At 43.5% G+C, this 27427-nt stretch overlaps 1 long non-coding RNA gene across 1 annotated transcript in view; it reads right to left on the bottom strand.

Annotated features, from left to right (window-relative positions):
* Positions 1-234: 234 nt before the first annotated feature.
* The window catches only part of LOC309862976, a 32536-nt gene continuing 5343 nt past the window's right edge, over positions 235-27427 (bottom strand). Inside the window, exons 2-3 of the long non-coding RNA XR_014310828.1 lie at positions 999-1092; positions 235-333 (exon numbers count right to left, since the gene is read on the bottom strand). This is a non-coding gene — a long non-coding RNA (uncharacterized lncRNA). The remainder of the gene's footprint in view (positions 334-998; positions 1093-27427) is intronic.

Here is a 27427-nt window from a genome sequence, read left to right on the forward strand (position 1 = left end):
GCATTGGGCTCCTTGCTTGGCGGCAAGTCTGCTTCTCCCTCTCCTACTCCCCCTGCTTGTGTTCCTTCTCTTGCTGTAGCTCTCTCTGTCAAATAAATAAACAAAATCTTTTTTTAAAAACTGAAGCACATTTGTTAAGTACCCACTGTCTACTAGGTGCATCGCATTCACTATTTTACTCAGTCCTCACAAAGCTTTTGCAAAGAAAGAAGCAGTTACTCACCAATGGACTGATGGGGAAACTGAGGCTCAGAAATTTGCTTACACATTACAGAGTGTTAGAGGCGGGACTGACTTCTAGTGAATAGCAGTTTCCAGGTCCAAAACAGTAGCCTCAAAAAAAGAAACGTTAAGTGTGTGAGGGGTGTAAATTTTAGATTAATAGATGAATAAATGTCCGCACACAGACTGTCCCCTGTTAGAGGGCAGGACCAGGTAAGTGCCCCCTGGCTTTACACAATTACCCTGTGCTTGCCCTGGCATCTGGGGCTGGATGCTCTTCCCTGGAAGACAGAAGCTTTGCCTGGGCAGGGTCCCAGATTTAAATCCTAAACAAGGCACGCCACCTACGGCAGACTCTGCCAGCGGTGGAGGGCAGTCCTTCTCTGCGAGGGATTTCCTGAGTCACAAGGCAGGCCTCCAGAACTTTCTGGGCCTGCCCCAAGCCAGGCCTGCCACAGCCCCGAGGGGAGGTGCGAGCAGCCGGCGCCACTTGAACACCGAGTCCCCTGCATGGAGGAGGCCAGATTTAGCAATCTGTCACACACAGCCCGCCTCATCGGGACACCAGGCTCGGAGAGGCAGGCAACGCAGGCAGGCAGAAAAGCATCTGTCGGCATGCCACGCAGACAGGGATTAGAGAGAATGGGGGAGGATAATTATGGCATTTGCTTTCCTATAAAGTGCGCGTCAGGAGGAAAGGATTAAGCTAATTGAAGAAATCTCCAGCACTTACGTCAAAGGTGGCTGCAAAGCGATTGCTTTAGCTCGCATCTCACCTGCTTCTGAGAGCCAGCTCCAGGAGCCTACCCACATCTCCACTTTGTCCCCAGCAACTCTTTGCAGAAATAGTTTGAGTTGGCGTTAGCCATTCTGCAAAAGAGAGAAGAGCTAAAAATAAGCACATATGAAGGAGGATCCCTGCCTTTTTTTTTTTTTCTTCCAAAGCTCACATCAAGTTCCCAGAGAAAGATGGAGAGCCGACTTTCCTGAGGTTTTTACATATCTGTGGACATTTGAGAGGGGGCAGAAATGGCACTGAGTATGTGTGCCACGCAGGGACAGGTGGCAGCCTCTCTCGAACTCCATCTCCTTTCCATCTCTCTGGAACATTGGCTTGTGCTCCTAAGGGCCATGTTGCAGGCAAAGAGAAAGCCCAAACTCTGGGATCATTTATCATCGGTCTCTGCCACGCTTCACCTCAGGTCCCAAACCTCCAAACCCAGAACCAACTGGAAAGGGACAGTCTTTTGTTTTCTGTCACACAAATGCAACTTGGTCTTTGAGTTATCAGGTGACAGATTCTGGAATTTGGAAAAGGGGGAAACAGAAGTTTCCTGTTTCTGTTAGTTCAGTGTATTTGACTTTGACCACCCCAAATAATAGTTGACAAGTAAACTGCTCTTTCCCGATGAGTAAAATATCACATCTGAAAAATGCAGCCAGTTGCCTAATTTTGCCCTGATGCATTCTTGGACTACCTTAAAAAATTGATGACTAGATGAATCCAGAAATGTTTGAGTGCCGAGCACTGGAAACCTGGCTCCATTCCCTGTCACTGCCTAGCTTTCTGACCTTGGGTCACTTATTTCAACTCGCTTGGGTTTCTTCATTTGTGAGATGGGGGAATAACGCTCAACGTCTTGAGTCCTTGCGAAGGTTATAGGAACTGCCTAGAGAAGATAGGAAACACTCAAGAATGGCAGCTGTCCTCATCGTCATACCTGCCAAAAAGGCAGAACTATGGTTTTGTGTTCAGGTTCTCCAGAGAAAGAGGACCAATAAGATGTAAATATGTATATACATAGTAAATGTAAATATCAACATGCAAATAAGCATGTGTACATGTGGCTGTGTATAGAGAGAGGGTTGGGAGTGGCTTTTTAATAAATTGGCTCATGCAGGGGTACTTGGGTGGCTCAATCAGTTAAGCATCTGCCTTTGGCTTAGGTCCTGATCCTGGGGTCCTGGGACCAAGCCCCGGGTGGAGTTCCCCGCTCTACAAGGAGCCTGCTACTCCCTCTTCCTCTGCTGCTCCCCATCCCTGCTTGTGCACGCTCGCTTTCTCTCAAATAAATAAATAAAATCCTTAAAAAAAAAAAGAAAGAAAAAATTTGGCTCGTACAATTGTGGGGGCTGACAAGTCCAAAATTTGCAGGGCTGGCTGTCAGGTTGGAAATTCCGGCAGGAATTAAAATTGCAGTCTTGAGTCTAAAGGAGTCTTGAGTCCAAGGGGAGGTGGGAGGCAGAATTCCTTCATCTCCGGGGACCTTGGCTTTTTCTCTTAAGGCTTGAACTGGTGGGCAGAGGCCCACCCAGATTTGGGAGGATAATCTGCTTTACTCAAAGTCTACTGATCTGAATATCACATTTTTAACAAATGCCTTCCCAGCAGCACAGAGTCTGGAATCTGACCAAACAACGAGGCACCATGGCCAAGCCAGTTCAACACATGAGACTCTCCCAGACATGGTCTCTCTTATTCCAGGGGAAACTGTACCTGAACAGGAGGTGAGAATGGAACGAATGAACTTTAGGGTAACAACACACCAATAAAAATCACACTAGCAACGCAAAAGCTGATGGTGAAGTTTTCCAAAGAACAACTGCAACACAACTGATGCCTACTTCGTCCCCTCGGACCCATCCAAGTCACAAGGGAAGACGCCATGATAAGATGGAAAGCACTGGATGGTTAGTGCTAGCATCCCAGGTTCTAGATCCTTCTGCCCCTTGGTGACTATGTGGTTTGCCGGCGGCTCACTGAATGTCTAAGCCTCCTCAGCTCCCAGTCATAACAAACACATCTGTCCTGCCTGCTGCAGGGGGAGAGTTGTGGGAATAAAGTGAGGCAACCATTGGCAAGGCTTTTCAAGGAAATTGCTAAGTGTCCTCATAGAAGGCCTTATCCTACAAGGAACGTCATGCTCTGATTCATACTAAAGCAAATAAAAAGCAACTCAATTGGGTCATAGGTGTGACCTGACTTGGGTATTTTGGCGACAGAATCATGAATGTTTTCAATTAAAATTGTCTCACCTTCCTGGGATCTTGAACAACTTTTTGGATGTGAATTCGATGACCGAGTTGTCTGGACACGTATTCTTTTTCCCCTCTGTCAGTACATTTTCACTGCATTTGATCAGGGCTCAAAGCGGCAGGTCCAACACATATTTGTTATGGATAATTCACTCATTGCAAAGATATTTCTGGAGCCCTCACCATGTGCTGCCCTGGGCCCTGGATGGATGGGGGTGTGACTTTGAGTCATGAGCCCGGTCATGGCTCAGGGTCAGCGCTGGAAAAATGCCAGCCATTTACTATTCGTTCACATGCTATTATGCGACCATATGTGAAAAAGAAAGACAGGATTCATGCTTTATTTTTTTTTAAAGATTTTATTTATTTATTTGACAGAGATCACAAGTAGGCAGAGAGGCAGGCAGAGAGAGAAGAGGAAGCAGACTCCCCGCTGAGCGGAGAGCCCGATGCGGGGTTCAATCCCAGGACCCCGGGACCATGACCTGAGCCGAAGGCAGAGGCTTTAACCCACTGAGCCACCCAGGCACCCCAGGATTCATGCTTTAAACTAAGGATAAGGCTGAGCCAACATGCCTTCCAACCTCTGCAGCTTTTTCAAAGCTGCCAGACCTATAGCTCTGCCTCCATTCAATATCACTCCGAAGTCAGGGCACTGAAAGCCCAGAAGAGTGAAGCAATCGTTCTTTGGAAAACTTCACCATCAGAGGAAATTGTCCTGCACTATCTCTTAGAACACTTCACACTTCATTGGGAAGCTATAAAAACAATTACCAGGTCATTAGTAAAGGTTATTATTTTTTTTTAAGATCTAAAAGCATCTCTCGCAGAATGACCTTAGCCAGCATTTCAGCGAGAGACAGTTGCTGTAGTGCGAAGAGGGAGAGGTGTGGAGTGGAAACTGGGGTACCCTGCACACTGGGTGCTGAAGCTTCTCTGAACCTCAGTTTACCCAACTCTGTGCTAAAGCTAGGAGTCCCTGACCCAGGGTCTGTGTGTGAGGCTGAAATAGAATAGCTTGGGGAATAACACTTACACCACCCCTGGGGACTTGGAAGGTACTCCCTGAATGAAATTCCTTCCACTCCCAGCTCCATGCTGCCTGTCTGGGGGTCAGAGGCATGAATGGATAAAACAGGAAGGACAGAAAGGAACACAGGATCCATCAGGATATGCTATGTTATGCTGTAGGAGCAATCCGAAAACCTTGCTGCAGACAACCGAGTTCATTTCTCACTCACACCCCATGCCCATCATGGGCTGACAAGGGAGCGCTACTCATCGTAACCACTCAGAAACCTGACAGAACCCTGAGAGAAGCTCCATCTTCTACATGATTCCAAGTTCACGGGGTAAGGGGGAACAGAAACATGATGAATCATGGGCTCAATCTTAAAGTTTCTGTCTCGGGGGGATATACATTCATTCCACTCACATTTCATTGACTAAAGCAAATCGCGTGGCCACACCTGAGATCAACAGGGTGGGGGTGTATTATGCTGGAGGTATAAGCATCGTTCAACATATAGGATCTTGGACCGAGCCACTGTCCCTCTGTTATAGAGTGAGTAGAAATCTAGCACAAGTTGAGGCTTTGAATACAATCTATCTTGTCATAACAACACAAACTTTTAACCATAATTCCATGAAACATTCAACCTTTTGTTTAGTCAATGATACGGTTACACACCTTCAGTGTGCAAGGCACTGTTCTAGGCTCAGTGAACATGATCTGGTCCCTGCCCTTATGCACCTTATTTTTTAGACACAAGTCAAACAACAAACAAGTAGGAAATGCATACTGCCCTTTCAAAGTGGGATAAATGCTCTAGAAGAAAAGCCCTCGGGGTGAGGCGATCTGATAAGGTTGAAAGGAGGGATTCAAGGTATGTACCTGAGGTGTTGAATGAGTTGTATGGTATTCCCCCCATTTCTATTTGATCACCTCTGCCAGCCCCTTAAAGCATCTGGAAGGCAACAGAAATGCCTCAAAATAATGCCAATAATAGTAGAAATGATTTCACAAACATAAGAGTTAAACCAACTCCCACCACCTCAGCTGGCTCTCCTCCTCCCATTGTGGACCTTCCCAGATACAGGGAAATGCCCTAGATTCCTGCTGTCCCAGAGCTCCATGGGGACACAGAGTGGAACAGGTTAGATAAAAACAAGGCAAGAAGAGCCTCCACCAAGTCATGATGTAAACATTGGCTAGACCTCAGTATTCCTCGGCATCAGCCTTATCTGGAATATTCCATGTATTCAGCTACACCTGTGTGTGGACATCTAGGTCACTGGCCAGGAGCAAAGACAGAACTAAGGTAGAGGTAGGTGAGCAAGGTTTTCGGATTGCTCCTCTGAGCTTTCATTCACTGAACACCTCCAATGGGCCAGGTGCTCTACAGACATCTACATCTCCTCTATTTATAACCCTCACAACATTCTCCTGAGGTAGCCTTTATCCCCAATTGGCAGGTAAAGAAACTAAAGCTCAGAGCAGGGAAGTAATTTGTTCTAAGTCACAAGATGAGTGTCAAAGGCAGGATTAGAGAAACCCAGGCGTGTTCTGCTCATCTTTGCTGACTCCAACCCTTAGACCTAACTCGTGTTCTCCTTCTTTCTTCACCTTAGGGGCATCCATTGGCATCCATGCTTCCTCCTGCAGGAGGTTCTCAAAATGCACAAGGTGATTGATTATTAGTTATGGAGCTCCTCTTATATTCCGGAAACAATGCTAATCACTTAACATTCATTATATACTATAATATCATTTCACATTCAATGGATGATATATATATCACATCAAACCTATGAGGTGGGTCATTTTTTTTTTTAAGATTTTATTTATTTATTTGACAGACAGAGAACACGAGTAGACAGAGGCAGGCAGATAGAGAGGAAGGGAAGCAGGCCCCCTGCTGAGCAGAGAGCCCGATGTGGGACTCGATCCCAGGACCCTGAGATCATGACCCGAGCCGAAGGCAGGGACCCAGGCGCCCAAGGTGGGTCATTTTGATTCCGCTTTTTTTGTATTAGAAAACAGAGGTTCTGGGTGCACCTGGGTGGCTCAGTGGGTTAAGCCTCTGCCTTCAGCTCAGGTCATGATCTCAGGGTCCTGGGATCGAGCCCTACATCGGGCTCTCTGCTTAACGGGGAGCCTGCTTCCCCCCACTCCTGCCTGCCTCTCTGCCTTCTTGTGAACTCTGTCTGTCAAATAAATAAACTCTTAAAAAAAAAAAAAAAAAAAGAAAGAAAAAGGAAACAGAGGTCTGGGAGGTGTAAAACTCTAAAAGCCCTTCACTGTGTCACATTGTGTCCATAAATCCAAATTTCTTTTCCGATAACCCTACAACCTGCTGTCACTCTCTTCTACAACACCCCATCAGGCAGACTTTCCACCGCTGAGCTTTTGTTCTCTCTCAGACTCATCTGAGCATCTAACAAAAGGTATAGAATCCCTCCTCCAGGAAAAAATGCTCTTAAAACATAAGTAGGAACATTTACATGCAATGACCTTATTATATTAGAAATGTATTTACAATTAACCCTTGAACTACATGAATTTGAACTGTATGGGTCCACTTATTTGCAGATTTTTCCAATAAATATAGTACAATGCTGCAAATATATTTACTTTTCCTTATGATTTTCATAACATTTTCTTTTCTGTAGCTTACTTCATTATAAGAATACAGTACATAATACATGTCACATACAACTATGTGTTGATAGCCTGTTTATGTTATTGGTAAGGCTTCTGGTCAACAGTAGTTTGTACTAAAGTTTTGAGAGGAGTCACAAGTGATACATGATTTTTGACTATTTGTGGTGTCAGTGCCTCACACTCTGTGTTGTTCAAAGTTCAACTGTACTTCACCTGTGTTCAATGTGTTTTTTTAAATCATGTTTCTAACTTTAAATTGATTATTTAAAAGTTAATTATTAATTCCAAGAAGAAAAAAATATGTAGTAACACAAAAGTCAATCCTAAACCTGCCCAAAAGTAAATTTCAATTTTGAAAATGTAATGGTGCTTACCTTGAAACAGAAATTTTAAGTGCTATATACAGTTTGACATGGTCTATGAGTGTTATCTTTGATATCTGATCAGTTTGACTTTTCCTTTGGAAAATATTCACTGTTGAGTCACAAAAGAATCAGTACCCCCGAGGCTTTCTGCCAATGAGAAAGACTTGTGCCAAGGATCAACTTTATTCTCCAAGACAAGGTTTGAATCATGGATCCTGTTGTGGAAGGCAAGTAACAAAATATCTAATGAAGGAGGTTTAAATCCTAAGAATGTGTTTTTGCCCAAGTAATCTAAAGAAAGGGAGATCCAGGGACACCTGGGTGGCTCAGTGAGTTAAGCCTCTGCCTTCGGCTCAGGTGACGATCCCAGGGTCCTGGGATTGAGCCCCGCATCTGGCTCTCTGCTCAGCAGGGATCCTGCTTCCCCCTCTCTCTCTGCCTGCCTCTCTGCCTCCCTCTCTGCCTGCTTGTGATCTCTGTCTGTCAAATAAATAAATAAAATCTTAAAAAAAAAAAAAAAAGAAAGAAAGAAAGAAAGAAAGGAAAATCCAGTGTTAACTTAGTAATTCAACAATGTCACAATTCTAGGTCAGCTTCTCTGCAATACTCTGGGCCTTCCCTTCATGGTCACAAAATGGCTGCAGTAGCTCCAAACAATAAATCCTCATAGGACATCATATTAAAAGAAATGTCAACAATTCAGAAGGGCATTGCCATTCGACAGAAGTATTACTTAAGTTTTCTTTATCTGCTCCAGGTCCCAAATAAGCAAGTTCAAATCCATGGAACAAGGACTACCCCAGATCTCTTTAACTATCTATGGCTTCCTTTACTTGAAGGGTGAATAAACAATTGTGTAAGATATTTAACAAAAGATGGGAGGCCTGGGTGGCTCAATCAGTTAGTGTCCGACTCCTGATGTCAGCTCAGGTCTCAATCTCATGGTCATGAGTTCAAACCCTACACTGGGCTACACACTAGGCAGGGAGCCTACTTCAAAAAAAAAAAAAAAAAAGTTATTTAACAAAAGGATTTTGTGTCAGAACAACACAAATTAAAGTACAGTTCCAGCCTTTTAAAATCAAGTCTTGGGGTACCCGGGTGGCTCAGTGGGTTAAGCCTCTGCCTTCTGCTCAGGTCATGATACCAGGGTCCTGGGATTGAGCCCCGCATTGGGCTCTCTGCTCAGCAGGGAGCCCGCTTCCCCTTCTCTCTCTGCCTGCCTCTCTGCCTACGGTGATCTCTCTCTGTCAAATAAATATTTTTAAAAAAATTTTTTTTAATAAATTAAGTCTTTTGGGGGTACCTAGGGGCTCATTTGGTTGAGCATCTAACTTGATTTCAGCTCAGGTCATGAGGCTTTGCAGTCAGCAGGGAGTCTGCTTGGGATTTCCTCTCTCTCCCCTCTATTTGCTCCCTCCACCATTCTCTTACAAATAAACAATTAAAAAAAAAAAATCAGGTCTTCTCATGTAAAACATTTGCATCATCTGGTGTATTTTTAGGATAGGCAGATATAATTTTGCCACATTAAAAACACGGGGGCTTTTCAGGGGATGTGAAAGGTGGAGGTCCTTATCATGTTCATTGATAAAAATCAAAACAAAAGATATACATAAATTTGGACATTATTTCTTTTCATTGCATTTTCCACCTTAAGCTGGGCTTAAGATGAAAAAGGCAAATGCACACATTCATAATACGGGAAGCTCCTCTTATCGACAAGAAGTCAGGAGAGTCACTAACCATGACAGGAAGATCCTTTCCATCCTACATTTGTTTGCAGTGAAACCACACATCAAAAACAGTTTTACATTTAGAAAGAACATGTTATTTTCACAAAGATAATTTACAAAGTAACACAAAAAAGATATCTAAAAGAAAATATTCATCTTCCCACCAAGAGATCATTCACGGGCCACAGGTGAAGAAGCCCTTCTTTTCCTAGTGGGACAGAATGTAAATGCTCCAGTGTGATCTCAGAGTCCTGCCTCTAATAACACCACCTACCTGGGACATGCTTAGAGATTGGGATGCAGCTGTTTTTCAGCCCTTTACTCATCACCTGCTCAAGGGGTAGATAAAACAGGTTAGAGAGAAAGGAGAGAGAGAGAGGATCTTTTTGGAGGCACCTGGTGGTGAGGGGAAGTGTGGTCTGCAAGGTGACATGGACATGGGTCATGGATTTAAATCCCGGCTTCCCTACTTTCTACCTCTGAGACTTTTATTAGCCCAATGATTCTCTCTAAACTTCAATATTCTTACTTTACCTGAAAACATGAGAGTGATCATTCTCTTCAGTGAGACTGAGCATTTTTAAATGACTAAAATTGACACTCTGCTTATGACTTAAAGTGATCAAAGGATGTTTTATTGTCTAAGTGTGGCTAGTGAGCAAAAAAGAACAGCTTGAGTTTCTACCCACGGGCAGGGAAAGGACTCTCCTCTTCCCCAGTGAGCATATTTAATGGGAGGGTGTGAGAATGACAAAGCCAGTGTACAATTCTATCCCCATGCTTGTTCACAGTATCTGTCTCACGTACATGGAAATCCACACAAGATGTAAACTGAGTCAAGGCTACGCTCATCGGTATTCCAGCCCTCTTTAGAAGCAGCAGGATGAGGGAGAGCAATCATAGCCCCTATTCAACCTCTTGTCTTCTTCCATCATGTTCATGCGCTTTATTTGCATGTGGTTTTGCTCATTATAATGTCATTAGCATGAGGGGAGGGGTCTATTACCAGGATAACCAGGAGAGAAACTGGTCCTACTCAGGCTTAGCTAAGACCACTAACCTACACAACCCGGCTCCAGCGGCATCCTTAACTCACTTCCTTTTGGGGATTGCCAGATTGTAGAGTCTCGTGTGTTTTCACTCTATCTCTTGTAAGTCTTATCGGATATACTGAATATATTCATTTCTACATACATACACATACAGTTCTTTGGCGCAAATGACTATATATGTGTGCACCATCTTATGTATACCAAATATATTTTGTATACTTATTATTTAACCTAATAATTGTTCTTCTTCCCATGAACTGGATTAAGTCCTTGAACACCAGCTATCCATGTCCCTCGTGGTGTAAGGATTCTGATACATGTCTGCCTTCATTTCAAAGAAACCTATTTCGGCATTTTTCCATATTCACACATTTCCTACCCCTCAAGATGTTGAAGAGATTGAATCACACTTCCTACGTTTCCAGAACCCATGGAAGTCAGAAATTGCCGGAGATTCTGTGGATTTGTAGATGACCTTAGGTTCTCGAGCTCTCCTCCAGATTCCACATCTTCTTTTGCAGCCTCCAATCTGTGCCTGGTGTGAAACTCAGTGCGCCCTCCTTGGATTCTCTCCCCATGGTCACACATCAGTTACAATGGAAAAACATTCTCCAGAGATGCACATCATGGCTCTTCTCCCACCCCCGCATCCTGGGTGAACAGGGAGAGTTCTCCTGAGGTCTGTTCTGCATTTTCCTGTCTTCTCCTCTCCAGTCCCACCCTTGGTCCCTAGTTTGGAGATCTGGGTCTTCCTTGGGTGTGTGGTGAATCAAAGGTTGTGGACTGCATTAGAAAGTGCAGAGATTTTTCTTGAATAGAGAGTCAAATAAAAGAGTGGGCATGTGAAAAGAAGGTGATAGAGAAAAGAAAGCTAGAAACACCCTTCAGTTGAGTGCTAGAGAATATAGATCCTAAGATGAACCTATTTACTTAACACAGATAAAGTTCTTCCTATGCATCGGGAACTGTTACAGGGACTTGACAGATATGAACTGAGTTCATTTCCCTCACCCTCCCCTGATAAGGAGGTCCTATTATAATCCTTCTTTTATAGATGAGGGAATGAAGGCACAAAAAAGATTTAGTGATTTTGTGAGAGCGGTTTATGAGAGCAGCAGGGTCAACACTCGAACTCAGAGCATGTCTGAGTTCATGTTTTCAGCTCTGCTCTGTACTCCTCGTGGGGCTTAATAACTGTGCTTCCTTTCATGATGACATAGACATTCAAGCCCAGTTTGGAATTAGCTCTTCATTTTGGCATGACTTTGTCCATGACATCAGCTCAAGACTGGGTCCTTTGTCCATGACATCAGCTCAAGACTGGGTCCTGTGGGTCCCAGAATATATTTGTTTTGTTTCTTTTTTTTTTTTTTAATTATTATTTTTTATTTGAGAAAGAGAGACAGAGCTAGTGAGAGAGAGAGCAGGACCCGGGAGGAGAGGGAGATGAGGGCTCTCTGCAGGGATACAAGATGGGGCTTGATCCTAGGATCCTGGGATCCTGACCTGAGCCGAAGGCAGATGCTTAACTGACTGAACCACCCAGGTGCCCCTGTATTTGGCTTTTTAAAAAGGGATCTCAGTGGATGGCATCTTCTGATGGAGGGGAATGGACCCAGCTTCACAGCCCCCTGCCTCCTTGACAGCCTCCTCCCTCTTCCTGCCCCTCTGTGGCCTCCTTACCTCTTTCTTCCAGATTCGTCTTCTGTTACACAGCTTATATCAAGCTTCTCTCACCTATGCACGCCCAGACCCATGAGGATGGCATTGCATGCCCTCCAACGGACAAACCTCACAGAAGCCCCTCTCCTTTAAACAATCTTAAAAGTTTGCCTTTGGGAGTGCCTGGGTGACTCAATCGGTTAAATGTCCAACTCTTTTTTTGTTTGTTTTTTAAGATTTTACTTATTTACTCGAGGGAGAGCATAAGCAGGAGCAGAGGGAGAAGCAGACTCCCCAGTGGGTAGGGAGCCCAACGTGGGACTCCATCCCAAGACCCTGAGATCACGACCTGAGCTGAAGGCAGACACTTCACCAGCTGAGCCACCCATGAACCCCAAGCACCTGACTCTTGGTTTCGGCTCAGGTCATGATCTCAGGGTTGTAAGATGGAGCCCTACATTGGACTCCGTGCTCAATGGGGAGTCAGCTCAAGATTTGGTCTCTCACTCTCCCTCTGTCCTTACCCTGCCCCTGCCCCGCTCTATCTCTTTCTCTTTAAAATAAATAAATAAATCTTTAAAAAGATAAAAAATAAAAGTTTGCCTTTGGTTAAATTCTCTCTTTTCTCAGGTTTCTAAAAAGATGTCTGACCACTCAGTTTTACTAGCATGTCATTGGCACGGTCAAAGGTGAAGGGAGACTCCCCAGAATTATAAGGAGGAAGCATTTAGAGTCGCCCTTAAGAGTTGCCAGGGAACAATGCTCCCGCCTGATTTTCCTGTGTTATCCAGCTCCCCTTCACTTTACTCTTCTGAAAAGCAGAGTCTAGAAGTTGGTGCTTCCCAGATATAATTGCTTATGGTTGAATCCCCGAGCAGACAAGGCAGAGATAGTTTTCAAAAATCCAGCCACTTTGATGTCGGTGGTGACTTGGACCCAGTGGAGAACGTTCGTTCTTATTGCCAAATTGCAAAAACGCCCTCTTGAGTTTCCAAAAATACCTCCTCGTTGAAGAGTTCTCTGCCCCAGAGAGGCAGGGTGATGGGTCGAAACAGCTAGTGAGTAGAAGGCAGCTGGCCTGAGTCACACGGGGGAGAAGTTACAGATAAATTTTAAGAGCCACTGTAAACTCAGGACCATATGGTGTCCGGGGGCATTTGTGTTTTAACAGATATATCTTGGGATCTTTGAAGGAATGGTTGCACTGCCAACTCGTCAATTAATCAACCCTCCCAAGGTCGCCAGGGACTCTGTGGATTGGGCCCGGGCAACAGGGGCCTGGAGGAACTGGCTTTAATTAAAGGATTTGTGCAGTAATGGAATCCTCAAATCCTTTGAGCAATGTTGCATGAAGTGGGCCTTTCAATCCCTGTGTGCATTTTCCATGGCTGCAAAGAGGCGACAAATATCCTGACCAAGCATTTCCAGGGAGGGTGTTGTTAACCCATTTAGAAACCCCTCTGAAGGACACACGGCCCAAGCAAATGAAAAAAAAGAAAAAGAAAAGGAAAGAAAAACATGGCGCTCCGCAGCAGCAGGAAGGCTCTCCATTCTCCAAACTCTTGTGATCAAGTCCTGACGGGGTCGTTACTACTTCAAAGAATTGCTTTGCAGATGTTAAGTGTTCCGACATGACCTGCACTTAGAAACTCACCAGCTACTTCCCCTTGAATTGTTAGCTATGATTTGAATGGGATCCTTGATCAATGAGAGTAACGGTCTTGCTGTGTGTGGGGCCCACGGACTGGGGGGGGGTCCTCTGGATGAACTCTGCCCTTCGATGATTTTTGACAAGCAGGATATTCTTGTGGGGAATCAATCAACTTCTGAAAAATTGGTACTGCGTGCGAACCCACTGAGCCCCTTTGATATCCAGCCCACCTGCCTGACGCTTGAAGGTATTTTTTCTTCCGTGACCTTGATGAGACAGTTCTCTGAATCTGTGCTCATCCTTTCTGTGTCATTTGGTGCATGTGAAATTCTTACACACATACACACATGCGCGCGCGCACACACACACACACACACACACACACACACTCGGTTGTTTCAGCTTGCCGGCTGCCACACAGAAAACACAGTCTGATTTCTACGCTAACAGGAGCTCCTCACCACTAATTACTACACACCTCCTACCAAATCCCACTGCAGAGTTCCACCATACAACTGGGTCCCAAAATCTCTTCAGAGAACCAAAATTTAACGTCCAAGCATCGCCTTTTCATCAGGAACCATTATAAGATCATCTTTATGTGTTTTGATACACTGCTATCAACTGTTAATACATTGTTCAACGTCCCTCATCTACGTAACCCGCAGGTTTGGGACTCTGAGCTCGGACTCAGAGAGCACTTTGCTTTCTTTCTTGATAAGCAGATATGTTCAGCACATGTGTCTCAGCTCAGGCTGCCATAACAAGACACCACAGAGTGGATGACATAAACAACAGAAACTTCTCTTCTCACAGCCCTGGAGCCTGGCAGTCTGAGGTCAGAGTGCCTGCATGGCCGGATTCTGGTGAGTCCTCTCTTCCTGCCGCCCAACTCTGCCTTCTCACTCTTTGCTCATAACAGCAGAGACAGTGAGCTCTCTGGTGTCCTTTTTTTTTTTTTTTTTCTTTAAAAGATTACATTTATTTATCTGAGAGAGAGAGAGAAAGAGGGCATGAGTAGGAAGGAGTGGGAGAGGGAGGGGAGAAGTAGACTCCCCACTGAGCAGGGAGCCAGATGTGGGGCTCGATCCCAGTACCTTAGAATCATGGCCTGAGCCAAAAGCAGACTCTTAACCAAATGAGTTACCCAGGCATCCCTCTGATGTCTTTTTTTATAAGGACACTAACCCAGTTGGATCAGGACCTTACCACATGGCCTCATTTAACCTGACTGACTTCTGGGAAGCTCCCATCTTCCAAATACTTTCACATTGGGAGTTAGGGCTTCAACATACAACTCTGGGGAGGGGGATGCAATTTAGTCCATAGCAACACATGTACACACTCCATTCAATCTTCTTTCTCTCTTGATGTTAGAACTACTGTTTCAGAGTTTTAGACTCAATTCTGTTGGCATTTTTAATTTATAGTTCCATGTACAATTTTTCTATATCCCCTTGCCCTCCTGACTCAGCATATATTCTTTTATCCTTGTAATGATGTGAAGGTCTGTCTTGTTGTGCGTTCACTCCATGTACGTAGGTGTGTTTTAATGACAAATCTTCCAAATAAAATTTGGAAACTCATGGGAAACAAGAATGATAAGCACGAGAAAAGATTTGTGTTGCGATGTCAGGAAGAAAGATACCCTTTAGTTGTGTGTGATTGTTCACTTGTTTGTCTTGGCGATCTGATTAACTTGATTCTGAAGGTCTTAGCTTGCAGCACCCACAGAACTAAAGTTGGCTTGTGGAAACGTCCAGCTACAATGGGTGGGTAATGCTAAAGAACAGATGAACTCTGTTTTCTATACTTTTCTTCAGGGAAGTTACTCCCAACAACAGAGTATTACAGATGGGTAATTGGATCCTTTTTAGCTGCTGACAAAATAACTACTCATCTTTACTTTGAAAGCATGGATATGTGATCAGGGACTAGATTCTTCTCTCTTATTCATGCTTCACCCCCAATCTGCTATGAGCTTCTATCGATTCTATGTCCTTACTGTCTCTCAAATACATTTCTCCTCACCATCTCTTCTACCCCCTCCTTAGTTTGGGTCCTCACCTGCTTTTTTCACATACATTGTTAAAATAAACTCTGTAGTGGACAGTCATGTTTTGGGCCAGCCAGACCCCTCTCTATATATGAAAGATGTCCTCCCCTCCATAGAACAGAAGCCAAAAACTGGTTTTCCCAGCAACCTTTGCAGGCAAGACACAGGCATTGCCTCGGCCTCCAACTAAACATCCCCACAAAAGGCCTTAACCAGAAGTGATGCAATGAGACAGGTGCCACATGGAATTCACTTTGGCAAAGGTATTGGCAGAATCCTTCAGTTTCCAGGACAATGGCTCTGGACACTTTGAAGAGGACAAATCAAAATTTCCTACAGAACCTGCTCTCTCCACCAAAATGACTAGGACGGGGGTTTCCAAACAAGACAGAAAATTTTAGACAATAAGCACCTTACTCCAGCCAACACTATAGGAAAATGCTACAGCCCCATCCCAGCCCCTATCAGCAAAAGCCAAGAGTCCACCACTCTGGGCAGGCTGGAGCTAGGTAGGTACCCTGACCTCCCTTCTGAGCGGTGACCACATAGGGAGCCAGGAGTTCATCCCCAGCAGATGGTAATGTGAGGGAGAGAGGGAGGAAGCCCCTTCACTGTTTCCTAGTTCATCCCCTACAAGATCTAGCCATGCGTTCCCCCCTTAGGTTCTTTCAAATCCCCCCTTTTAACAAATCTCCCTTTTAATTTAATTTGTTCAAAAGATGGTGCTGGTTGGGACTCTACCTCTTAGAGTACATCCCAACCACCCGCTCCCCCAGCCTTCCTTTCTCAAGTTACAGGTCCCTTGCTCGGAGATGGCTTCACTAACCCACTGCCCCAAGTTGTACCTCTCCAGGCACTCAGAGTCCCCTGGGCAGTCCTAATCACGTGTGTAATTGTGCATTCACTCGTGACTGTCTTCCACACCAGCCAAGGCTTGCTTATTGTTCAACTTTGCACACCCAGCGAGACACAAAGGACAAGGCACAGAGTAGGTGCTCATTAAAGAAGCAAGCCTCTGACACAGCACCCACAGTCATTCCCCTGCATACCTGTCAGCTTTCTCATGATGAGCGGCCAGCTGATGCAGGGCAAGGTACGCAAATGTGGGAGGTCAGTCTCCTCATAATAACATGTGCCCAACTTTCAGTTCCCTAAGCCTGCTCTCCCCACCAGGCTAACTCCCAAGAAGGAAGCGCTGACTCTAATCTCCCCTCCTCGCTTCATCCATCTTGGGCAGAGAGCAGGGCAGGGAGGCAGCAGCACAGACTCGTTTTCCCCAGAGGAGGGACGGGGCTGGCCTCTGGGGCTGCGCCAGGGAGGAGCTGGCAGCCTGTGCAATCCTGCTGGGATGCTAGACAATGAACTCTCAATGACCTGCAGCCATGAACTTCATGCCAATGTCGACACAACCCCCTCTGTCTTCCGGAATTCAAAATATCAGTGTTTTTTTGGTCGACCTTCATCATTTTAAATTGGTCACATAAGGAGCGCGTTGCAGTGGCTGTTGTTTTTAAGTGGGTGGAAGATGCTTTTGTGCTGAGACCTCTCCTTGGCCTGTTGCTCCCCGGAACAAATGTGGTGATCAAATTACCATCCCCTGGAAATAGCAGCCTAATGGGAAATGCTGACAGCTTCTAACCTGAACCAAGCAAATGGCATTGATAGAATATCTAAAATAAAGGAATACCAAAAAAAAAAAAAAAAGAAGGAAGGAAGGAAAAAGAAAAAAAAAAAAAAGCCTGAGGTATGGGTTTCCTTAACCTGGCAGAACCATGTGGCTGTGAGCCTTCTGTGGATAGGACAGCCAGGGACACCCGACATGGATGGATAAGAGTTTGCTGACCTGTGTATGGTACTGTGTTCTGCCAGCATTGGTCTAAGTAGCAGAAATGTCTCTCTGGTAAGGACTGGGGATCAGAGAGGTGCCAGGAAGCAATCCAGCCCCCAGGTCTCCCCAGCCACAGCCACAGGACTGTGCCTCCCGGATCACAAGGAAATGCACGTCATCTTGTATACAGGAGGTCTGGCATGTGTAGAACTTTTAATCTTGTCCAAAGTTCTTTTTGAAAGAGACATAACAGGTATTTGACATTCCATTTAATAGGTAAGGAAGCCAGCAACAAGGACACAGCTCATCTAAGTCTAGAGCTCAAACTTTCTGATTCCTAAACCAATGTGCACTCCACCAAAATCAGAATTTGGCAATGTGAATAATAATGATGATCCTAACAGTAATGACGCCCGGCAATTATGGATCACTCAGCACGGGATAGGTACTGTAGTGGGTACTTCAGTGAGCATGAACCCATTTCAGCAAGATAGGACTGTCATAATCTCCATGTTATGAGTGAAGACACTAAAGCTCAGAGAGGGTAAGTAACTTGTCAGAGGTCACACAGCTAGCAAGTGGCAGAACTCAGAGCCAGAGTGTTCAACCCCTATCCATGATCAACCTTAAGAGATTAACCTTAAGAGAAAGAGTAACATTTATGTATTCTATTCATTCATTTTCTTACTTTAAAAGTGATTTAGTTTCACGGTTTAAAAATCAAGGGAGGTTCAGTCAAGAGACTTTTCCAGCAGAATTTGGAAGAGTACTTAATAGCAAAGAAAAGTATATCTGATAAACATTTACTCTAAAAACAGGATACAAAACTATAATCATACAAGAATTAAAACTACATAAAATAAGCATGAGAGAATAGAAAACTGTAAGAAAAGGCACAAGATATTATCAGCAGTTGTGTTGAAATGGTATGATAACGGGAGGTTTTTATTAATATTCTTTATTTCCATATATTCTGTGTGTGTGTTTTTTTTTTAATTTAAGGAAATGTGAAAAGCCTCCTCAAAACATAGTTTGACTTATTGCTTCGAATCTGTGGCATTTGGGGAACCACAGAGAAAAAACTGTGCTATAAATAGCAAAAAAGGTGGGACCAGCTTGTGTTTTTCATTTTTATTGTATCTAAACTTCAAGGAATGTGTCTTGATTATACTAGTAAACATTTGTCCCCACTGGCTCCCCCAAGGACGAGGGAGAGACGCAGAGGAGAAAGAAAAAGAAACAGGAGCGAGGGAAGGCGGAGAAGAAAAGGGGCCGCGTTTTGTTGCACAGCAGAAACCTTCCATTTCATTGCTTTGTTTGGGAACTACTTAACAAGACTACAAACACTAATCTCACTGGGTAATTAAAACAGTGTAAATGTCACTATTCCAATCTTTGACATTTGGTTTGGGTCCTGACAGGGCACAATGAATTATAGAGCAGGAATCTCCCCGTTGTGAGCACATGTGTTAATAATCCTGGCACAAGCCTTTAATATTCCTCTAGATGTTTGAAAAACTCTGTGTAGCTAGATATATGCGGTTCCTTCAGCCCTTTATCACACGGTGCCTCGGGGCACCTCTCCTATTGTTGTTTTGCATTGTTGTGTGGCTGTCTCCAATCACTTAAATTTCCATGCATGTCGAGTCTGGGTTTGCCTAGGCATCTTTCCCAAGGGCCCCGATTGCGGGCTCTTTCTTAGTAACCCAAGGCCACGAACACCAGAGAAGATCAACCACGTTTGAACACTGAGAGCAACTCCCATTTATTGATCACTTGCTAGGCACTGGGCACTGTACTTCCTGCTTCCCACTTTCTCTTTTCATGAGAAATTGCATCCATGGCATCGGATGCCATGGGTATAGCAGCCAGCCCGCCGGCTTCAATCCCAGGTCCTGTCACCTTGGACAATTTTCTCAGCCTCACTGTTTCTCATCTTCAGCCTCTGTAAAGTGAGGAAAGGATTGAATCTTCCTTCTTAGGCTTGTTGCAAAATTAAATGAGTTGGAATATGTGGAATGCTTGCACCTAGTAGGAAATCAATAACTATTAGCCTTTATTATGCTCATTTTGTCGCTATTATTGTTCATTCTTACAGTGAGGGAACTCTTGCTTCTCCCACCCTGATTACCGCCCCCCCCTCCCCCCCCCCTCGCCCCGAGACTTCCGCATCTCGGTAGGCCGCACCACCTCCCTCCTAATTGTCCAAAACCAAGGTATCATCTTTGATCCTCATCTCTCCTCCTCCAGATCCTGTCCTCCAACAAGTCCTGTCAGCTTTGAGTCTGGAATATCCTGTATCCTTCCTCCTGATTCCATCCGGAAGAACAGCGTTCTGCAAGTGGCCCCGCCTGGGTTAGGAGCCCGCCTCCCCCACTTACTTTGTGGTGCTGATGGGCAAAGTACTTGAACTCTCATTGGGATAACAATAGAACACACATCATAGGATTGTTGTGAGGACAAAATCAAACAATCCCAGTAAAGCACGGGAAACAATGCCTGAGCAGAGAAACCAGTCAGGCAGAGTTAGTTCTGGCTGTGGGCCTTACAGCCAAGTCCTTGAATTCCAGGCCGTGCGGGTTGCTGTTAGCTCTCACCGAGGCCGCAGCCTCCTGGAACTGCTTCCGTTCTCAGCCTTTCATCTTTTCACCACACAGCCACCAACAGCATCTTGCGAGTGTGTATGTAAAACCATCACTAAGAATCTTTCAATGGCTTCCTGTTATACTTGGATAAAAATCCAAACCCTTACCTCTGGCCTAGAAGTCTCTTTAGGTGACCCTCTCCAATCTGATCTCCGTTTGGACAGTTATCCTCCCTCCGCTATAATCCAGGCCACCTGCCATTTTTTTAGTTCTTTGAATGTGCCATGGTTCAGCCTGCCCCAGGACCTTTGCATTTACTTCTGTCCACAGAACATTCGTTCTGGCCCCTTTTTATATTTGCAGATGTCCAGGGGTTATTTCTTCTATAAGTCCAGATTTCCTTATCCTGTCTGGGGTCACAACTCCCCAATCTACAGTAATATCAGCCAGCCTCCAGTTCTTTGTAGCCATGTTTGATCATATCTTGTTTATTTGTTCACTGACTAATCTTCTGCCTGCCCAGCTCGCATATAGCATATTCCAGTTGCTAGGGTGGCATAGTAAATCACCCCAAAACTTGTAGCATAAAAGAATCTTTATTCTGTTCACAGATTGTGCAGCTAGGAAAGTCAGAGAAGGTATTGATCTCTTAAGGCCTCATATGGAAGACTCAAAGGCTGGAGGCTGGGAGGACTGGTCTTCCTTTGGCCTATTTTTCTGTCTCTGTGTGGTTTCTCTGTGTGATCCCTCTAGCATATCCACAACAATGTGGCTGGACTTCTGTGTCAACTCAGGGATCATAAGGCATCTGTCTGGATAGAGGGCCAGGAGACTGCTGTCTCATCTTTTAGGACCCAGCTTTGAAGGTATGTCACTTCTACTGGTCACAGGCCTGTCCCATTCAAGAGGAAGAAACATAGACCCTACCTTTCCATGGAGGATTGCCTCTGCCCTAATATGAGAAGAAAATATAGAATATACATACAATGAATATTATTCACCTTAAAAAAGAAATCCTGCCTCTGGTGACAACATGGATAGACCTGGAGGATGTTACGCTCCGTGACATCAGTGAGACCCAAAAAAACAAATATTGTATGATCTCACTTACGTGTGGAACCTTAAAAAGTCGAACTCACAGAAGCTGAGAGTAGAATTGTGGTTGCCATGGGCTGAGGGGAGGAAGACATGGGGAGTTATTGGTCAAAAGGTACAACACTGCAGTTATACAAAATGATTAAGTTCTGAAGATCTACTCTCCAATACTATCTATAACAACACTATATTATATACTTAAAATTTGATGAGCTCTTATGTTAAGTATTCTTACCACAAAAAATAATAAATATAAATAATATAATAAATATTATATAAAAATAATATATATTGGGCGCCTGGGTGGCTCCGTGGGTTAAGCCACTGCCTTCGGCTCAGGTCATGATCTCAGGGTCCTGGGATCGAGTCCCGCATCGGGCTCTCTGCTCAGCAGGGAGCCTGCTTCCTCCTCTCTCTCTCTGCCTGCCTCTCTGCCTACTTGTAATATCTCTCTGTCAAATAAATAAATAAAATCTTAAAATAAAAAACTTAAAAAAATAATAAATATTATATATAATATATATAATATAATAAAATATATAATAAAAATAATAGTAACAGGGGCAGGAGGAAACTTTGGGAGGTGATAGATATGTTGATGGCCTTGATGATGGTTTCGGGGATGTATACTTATTCTCAAACTCTTGGAATTGCAGACATATTAAATATGTATAGCTTTTTACATCTCAACCATACTTCAATAAAGTGTTTTTTTTTAAATAGACATGTATTCATGATTTGGATTGCTTTTGTCATTTGTAAGTGTAAGGGTGTTTACCAAAAAATAAAGTTAAAGTTAAGTGAAAAGAAGAAGGAGGAGGAGGGGAAGAGGACGGGGTAGGAGAAGGAGAAGAAGAGATGTGAAGTGAACTATACCAGCATAGCCATCTTCGAAAAGATAGTCTGCCACAGAGGATATGAATAGACATCTTTCCAAAGAAGACATACAGATGGCCAACAGACACATGAAAAGATGCTCAACATCACTCATCATCAGGGAAATGCAAATCAAAGCCATAATGAGATGCCACCTCATACCTGTCAAGAGTGGCTAAAATCAACAACACATAGAATAACGAGTGTTGGTGAGGATGTGGAGAAGAAAGAGCCCTCAGGCACTGCTGGTGGGAATGCAAACTGGTGCAGCCAATGTGGGAAACAGTATGGAGATTCCTTAAACAACTAAAAATGGAATTCCATATGGTCCAGTAATCTTGCTATGGGGTATTTACCCAGGGACTAAAAGATGAGGCAGTGTATAGACCCAATGGAATATTATTCAGCCTTTAAAAAGTGAAATCTTGCCATTTGCAACAACATGAATGGATCTGGAGGGTATAGCGCTAAGTAAAATAAGTCAGAGAAAGATAAATATCATATGATTTCATTCATATGTGGAATTTAAGAAACAAAACAAACCAAGAAGAAAAGGCACAAACAAAACAACAGACTCAACTACAGAGAACAAACTGGTGGTTCCGGGGGGGGGGGGTGGTGATGGGTGAAATAGGAGGAGGGGATTAAGAGCACACTTGCTGTGATGAGCACTGAGTAGTAATAAAACTTATGAATCATTATTCACTGGATGTGAATTACACTTGAATAAAAAAATAAATCAATAAAATGGAGCACCAAGTTTAAGTAAATAAATAAACTAAAAAACAAAAACAAAGACAAACAAAACAGAAAACCAAAAAAAAACAGAAGAGAAAATATAGCCTGCTAAAAAGCTCCAGGAGGGCAATAACCTTGCCTTGCCCACACTGTACTCACAGCTCTAGAACAGTGCCTGGAATATAGTAGGTGCTCAGTAAACCTTTATTGACTCAAGGAATGAAATGCTCTATGATGTAAATATATCATCTTCATTTTACAGAAAAAAATATTAAGACTCCGTGAAGGGCTCAGATAGACACCCAGGTTTGCCTGCCTCCAGCAGCTATTTCTTAATAAATGATATCCTCCCTTCCCTCCCCATTGTGGAATATTGAATAAATGAATAAAAGAATAAAGGATTGAATTATTCTATTTTTTCCCTAGTGAAATTATTCTGATATCACTGGTTAACACTCAGACTCTATCAAGTCTTCTGATTTCCTTACCAGATTTTTCTTTCCCAGATGTTTAGTACTGATTCTTTTTTTTTTTTTTTTTACTTTTCTTTTCTTTTTTTTTTTTAAATAGGCTCTGCACAGAGTCCAACACAGGGCTTGATCTCCCGACACAGAGATCGACATCTCAGCTGAGATCAAGAGTTGGCCATGGCACTGACTGAGTCACCCAGATGCCCCAGTGCTGATTCTTTACACTGATATGTACGAAGCATCTTCATTTTCAGTAAGATCATGAACATCTGTTCTTAGGATACTTAAGAATATGGCTTCCAGGGAAAAGCCATATTCCGGAAATAGTTAAAAAGGACTTTCAATGAACTGAGGCCAAGGGATGTCTAAGCAACCTTCAAACTGAAAGCATCTGAAGACTCCTTTTATTGTCACTTTCAGAAGGCAGGGCCTTTCTGTAGGCTACTTTCTGGTCTTAGCCTGCAGTGGGAGGCAAGTCTGGGTCATGGTTCAGAGGAAGAGCGCCACCTACTGATGACCTGCTCCACCTTCAACACCACGGAAGTAGAGCTAAGACCACCCTGTTACTGTTCAAAGGGTGTGGAGGAGCCTTCTCAGCAGAACAATGAAATCTTGGTCATGACTTCCAGCTCTGGTATTTGCACTAACAGTGAGACCAACAAAATCATAGTACATTGAATATAAGGCTGGTCAATGTAGTTCTGTGAGAAAGGAAAATGACTCCAGCAGGAAAGGTTCTTTCCAAAATACAGACTGCATACTTCTGGCAAGCCTCTGCACTGAATGTTACCTTATTAAGGAGAATAGTCCTATAGCATATTTCATACCATTTTGGCAAAGCATTTGTAAGATTATTCTTTTCAGTAATGAGGTGGTACCTTCACTTCCATTTCATATGTTCCTGAGAAATCCAATGCACAACATAAGGCAAGAAAAATCAACTTCAAATAGTTCTGGGTTCTGCTAGGAAGCCTGTAGCTACAAGTAACAAGCCATGGCAACTTCACTAAGTAAATCATTCGTATGATATGATTCCATCTATGTGAAGTTCTAGAACAGGCAAAACAAGTATGTGGTGATAGAAATTAGAACAGTGTCCGGGACAAGGGATGGGAGGAATTAATTGCAAAAAAAGACACGGAAGAAGTTCCCTGGTAATGAAAATGCCTCTATCTTGTGGTACTGAGGTTACTCAGAAGTACATGTTAGTGAAAAGTCACTAGAGGGTGCAATTTAAGATTTATTTCACTTACTTTCATTTCTCCTAGAAGAGAAAAAAAAAGAGATGTAACTAAATATTGAACTCTAGGAGCACCTGGGTGGCTCAGTTGGTTGGGCATCTGCCTTCTGCTCAGGTCATGGTCCCGGGATTCTGGGACCGAGCCCCTAGCCAGGCTCCCTGCTCATCAAGGAGCCAGCTTCTCCCTCTGCCTGCCACTCCCCCTGCTTGTGCGCGCGCTCTCTCTCTCTCTGTCAAATAAATAAATAACATCTTTAAAAAAAGATCTTGAACTCTAGTTAATGACTTATAGGCTGGAGTGTTTAGGAACGAAGTGAACTGATGCCTGCAACTTACTTTGAAGTCCCCTAAAAAAGATGAATTGACAGATACACAGAGAGATGGATTGATATGTGAAAAAAACAAATAGGGCAAAATGGTAATCACTGTAGGATTATGATGTTATTGTATATGGGTGTTCAGTATACAATTCTTTCAACTTTTTCTGAATGTTTGAATATTTCCATACAAAAGCCAAAAGGGAAATGAAAAAATAAAGAACAAGCCTAATGGAAAAAACACACATACCTACCTTTGGGTTGAAATGACCTAAGAAAATATTAAGTTTGGGTTTCTTAGAGCTGGAATTATCTCAGTTGTCTTAGTAAGGAGGACAGATTGGGTAGTTCGGATGTCACTAATTAACTTTTCTGAATGAGAAATTGTTTTAATTTGAGATAACTCTAGCTTTCTGGCATCCCCCCTGGAGTAAAAGTGGGCTCCCAAATTAAGTTAATGAGGCAAAGGAAGAGGATACTATTTTACCAATTATGTGTACCTTTCTATAACCTCTTGACTAGCAGAAATGTTTCCAAGATTGGCAGGGAGGCTGCCCTTACCATATCCATCATGGTCCTAGCTTTGTACTTAATTATTTATTTTTTTTTTCAATGAGAATGCTACCATCACCGCTACCCCTTACCTCCAGCATGGAAAAAAGCTGCACAAAAAAATTCTTATTTAAGAGAGCCAACAAAGTTTTTTAAGCCATCAAATGAGTTAAGCGAAGATGAACCAGAAGTAGGTGAATTAAATTTCCCCCTCAAGTCCTATAGAAATCCAATAAATAAATTAAATGCATGTGGATTTAAAAATTAAAGGCCGAGAAGGCTTGAGGCAAAGTGCATTTGACATTTGAAATAATAGAAACTTGAGCAGCGGCTTGTAGCAAGCTGTGCGCTTACCTGGTGTAATAGGGGCCCTTGGTCACGGGTCTGCCTGACTCTGTGTTTACGGAGCATAATGGCCTTGCAGGGACATTCAATACAACCCCCCATCGCAAGGTGTGACTTGAGGGTCATCATTTAGAAGACAATGGGAGCAGCCTCCTGCTCAGCCGTCCACCCAGAGGGGCCATGATTATTGAAGTTCTGAGTTTGTTCAGTTCTCTCTCCTTTTGGAAGGATTGGCCTGTAGCTCCAAAGCACGCTTGCAAAAGGGTCTGACAATGTGTTGCAAGAAACGGGAAGATGCTCTCTCATGATGACCCAGTAATTCCACCTTGCGGAATTTAGCCGCAGCCAGGAATTCTTTTTTTTTTTTTTTTAAGATTTTATTTATTTATTTGAGGGAGAGACAGAGGGAATGGGTGCACATTCACGAGCAGGGGAGGGGCAGAGGGAGAGAGACAAGCAGGCTCCAGGAAGGACTTGAAGAGGGACTCTCTGCCGGGTTCACCCTGGGCCTTGATCCCAGGATCCTGAGAAATCAGATGCCCCACTGACTAAGCCACCCAGGTGTCCCACCTAAGCAAGGAATTCTAAGATGTGACCAAAGCCGTGTACAAGGGTATTTGTCACTGTTATTCAACACAGTAAAAATTTTGAAGCCATCAGATGTTCAACAATAGGGGATTGGGTAAATAACTGTTTCAAGTGCTGTTTAAAACAGTAGTTAATGGAACTGGGGAGTGTTATATTAAGTGAAATAAGTCAATCAGAGAAAGACAATTATCATATGATCTTACCCATATGTGGAATTTAAGAAATAGAAGAGGATCATAGGGGAAAGGGAGGAGAAAATGAAACAAGACAGAATCAGAAAAGGAGGTAAACCATAAGAGACTCTTTTTTTTTTTTTAAAGATTTATTTGTTTGAGAGAGAGGGAGCATGTGCGCATGTGCGCAAGTTGGGGGAGGGACAGAGGGAGAGACTCTTTTTTTTTTTTTTTTAATTTTATGTATTTATTTGACAGAAAGAGAGATCACAAGTCGGCAGAGAGGCGGGCAGAGAGAGAGGGGGAAGCAGGCTCCCTGCTGAACAGAGAGCTCTATGTGGGGCTCGATCCCAGGACCCTGAGATTATGACCTGAGCCAAAGGCAGAGGCTTAACCCACTGAGCCACTCAGGCGCCCCAAGAGACTCTTAATCATAGGAAACAAACTGAGGGTTCCTGGAGGGGAGGAGGGTGTGGGTATGGGGTAACTGGGTGATGGGCATTAAGGAGGGCACATGATTAATAAGCTGGGTGTTATTGCAAGACTGACGAATCACTGAAAATTTCAATTAAAAAATATATATAAAAGTATATGAAATACTGTTAAAAAATAAAAGTCTGTTTTATCATAAAACATAGATAAAAAATAAAAAAAAATAAAAATAAATAAAACTGTAGTTTTATTTAAAACTAAAAAATAAAACTGTAGTTAAGACAATAGGTTGGGGCAACTAGGTGGCTCAGAGGGCATCTGGGCAGCTCAGTTGGTTAAGTGTCTGCCTTTGGCAAAGGTAACGATCTCTGGGTCCTGGGATCAAGCCCTGTATCATAGGGATCAAGCCCTATGGCTCAGGGGGAGGCTGCTTCTCCCTCTCCCTCTGCTCCTCTGCCCTGCTTGTGGTCTCTATCACTGTATCTTAAAAAAAAAAAAAAAAAAAAAAAAGACATAGGCATGAGTTTGAGTGTAGCTTACCCACGCACTTGCTTTGGCACCTTGGGCCAGTGTTATATGTAACCTTGCTGACCTCTGTCTCCCCATCTATAAAATGGGGACGATAACATTACCTTAGGGGCAGATTAGAAGGATAAGACAATACGAATAAAGCCCTATGAGTTGTTTGATCGCTCTAAATGCTTAACTACTGATATATAATTTTATTATATATATTATAGTATG

This window comes from Mustela nivalis (genome assembly GCF_964662115.1).
Source record: "Mustela nivalis genome assembly, chromosome: 4".
Lineage (NCBI taxonomy): Eukaryota > Metazoa > Chordata > Mammalia > Carnivora > Mustelidae > Mustela > Mustela nivalis.